This window comes from Macadamia integrifolia, chromosome 9, assembly GCF_013358625.1.
Source record: "Macadamia integrifolia cultivar HAES 741 chromosome 9, SCU_Mint_v3, whole genome shotgun sequence".
NCBI lineage: Eukaryota > Viridiplantae > Streptophyta > Magnoliopsida > Proteales > Proteaceae > Macadamia > Macadamia integrifolia.
In genome coordinates this window covers 37498188-37500649 of record NC_056565.1, presented here as the reverse complement: position 1 = coordinate 37500649, position 2462 = coordinate 37498188, and positions in this window count along the sequence as shown.

The following is a 2462-nucleotide window of genomic DNA, read 5'->3' as shown; positions in this document are numbered from 1 at the left end:
TTTTTTTTTTTTTTTTTTTAGAGAATTTTTTTTTTCGTTCTTTAGTAGAGAACTCATTCTATTCCATTACATTTGGCCTGAATAACATGGTGGAGCAAACACCAGATGTCACACCCCGTTCACACAGAACAGTATCCAACCACATCATACACACAACTAAGAAAATATTCAACAGTTCAGCGGAAGACTTAATTTACCTATAAATATCCCCAATATACTTGATACCCAAATTGTAGTACATAGTTACGTACATGTGGGCCCGCAGGCATGATATTTACACAAAAAGAATACAATTTACATATCAAGTACACAAAAGGGATCATCAAAAGAATAAAAAAGTAACCCTGTATGGAGTCACTATTGTGGTCCTACATCACAACCCTCGCACGTGCAATCCGTGCCATGCTCATAGTCCTTGGGGACCCACCAATCCTCTTCGGGGAATTCCACTGTGGGGCCCAACCCTTGATCCTCAGGCTGGTGACCTGTAAAATCGCCTAAAAGAGGTGCACACATGGGATGAGCTCACTAGCTCAGTAAGTGAAAAGGATGACCACACAACAGTTCACACAACAATCACAACCATATGCACTATATGCTATGCAATCACATCCACCTAAACAACATTATTAAGTCTTTGGCTTAGTTCTACTACAACCACAGTGCGCGTATACTCCGGGTACGAGCCTCGAACTCCATCCCGCGATATGCCCATAGGGTTGTCGGTGAAGGCCCACCGTGAGTATTCAAAAAAGTAAAGCATGCCGACTTTCAACATAAAAGTAAATGACAGAAAATAAAGGTGCTGACTCCAGCAATTTAAAAGCAGTACGATTAGCCCTCTTGAATATACCACTGGGGTTGCCGACTGTCCTAATGACTAGCCGGGCTTATGTCTAACCGCCACAGTGACCCGACAACTGCGACCACTGCTTCCCCTCAAATGGTAACCCAACACCTCAACCCCTGTTGGGAAGGGTCGTAGCACGGAAAGATGATAATTCTAAACTGCATGCTCCTATATGACATAGTATGATTGCATAGTGCCATCGCGTCCCATTCCATGGGCCACCAATGCACTCGTTTCCAAGCCGACTACAACATCTAATCTATTAATGCATTATGCACAATGATGTCATCATTCATCACATAATCATATCATCATTTGACATTGAGAAAATACACACAACACACATGTCATAATAATATGAGGATGGCTAAACTATATATAATTTGCATGATGATATGGCTAGTCTAGATATAATTTAATGAATGCCAAACACGCCTTAAAATAAGGCCGAATGTCCTCTCCCCACTTACTTGTAGTGTACAAAGACTCACGCCCGGTACAGGTGAGATCCGATGCGAGAAGCGTAAATTTCGGTGAACCTATCATAAGTGAATGGGGTTAGTATTTCATCACTTTGAGGTCAAAACTAACAAGATTTGATGGAAAAATCATGTTTATAATCTTAAAAGAAGGTCGCACGTCCGTTTTAGGTCCATTCGGACGTAAAAATCACGTTGGGAGGCTCTCGGGTGGGTCGGGCAGCCCACCTGTCATGACCCACCGGTCCTGACTGGTGGGTAGGTCGACCCACCAGTCTTGACCCACCAGTCATGACCGGCGGGCAGGTTGGCCCACCGGTTGGCCTGCCGGTAGGGGCCCATCGGTGCAGGCCGAGGGCCTGCTAGGACTGGCGGGCAGGTTGGCCTGCCGGTCGGCCCACCGGTAGGGCCCGTCGATTGGCCCCGAGGCCCTATCGTCTCAGGTGGGTGCCCTCAGACGGGAAATTTGGCCCACCAATCTTGGCCCACTGGTCTTGGCGGAAAAATGCCATTTTCCCTGAAACCTTCCCCAACCTTTGGGGAATCAAATGGGGCTTTTTCAAATCCATTCTCCACACATTCAAGGTCTCATAAGATGGTTCTAACCTAGATCTAGGTTATATTTAAGGAATGGAAACCATCTTACCTTCTTTGCTCAAGAATTCGTTCAAAAACCCCAAAATCACTTCAAATCACCAGTGCTCCTCCAACCGTGGAAACACTTCTTCCAATCCTTCAAAATCAACATATAAACCATCTATTAAACCTTAGATTCATCATCTCAAGGGGGATCTACAAGACCTCAAGAACCACTACCCAAATCAAGGGTTTTACTTGGGTATGGTGAAAGTTTAGGGAATATAGCCTTCGCTCACCTCTAAACGTAGATCTCGTGTTGGGGATCACCCTTCCGGCGTCGGAATGGGAAGATCAAGCCTTGGCGCCGCTTAAATCCATTCCTTCTTCCTCTTCCTCCCCTTTCTTCATCTCCGTTCTCTTTTCTCCCTCATTTTCTCTCTCCTCTTTACTCTTTTCACCAAACACCCGAATGTCATAAATGAGAAAAAAGGAAAACTCATAAATGCTATTTATACTTTCTAAAACAACTAAGTAATCACATGGGTGGGTCACTC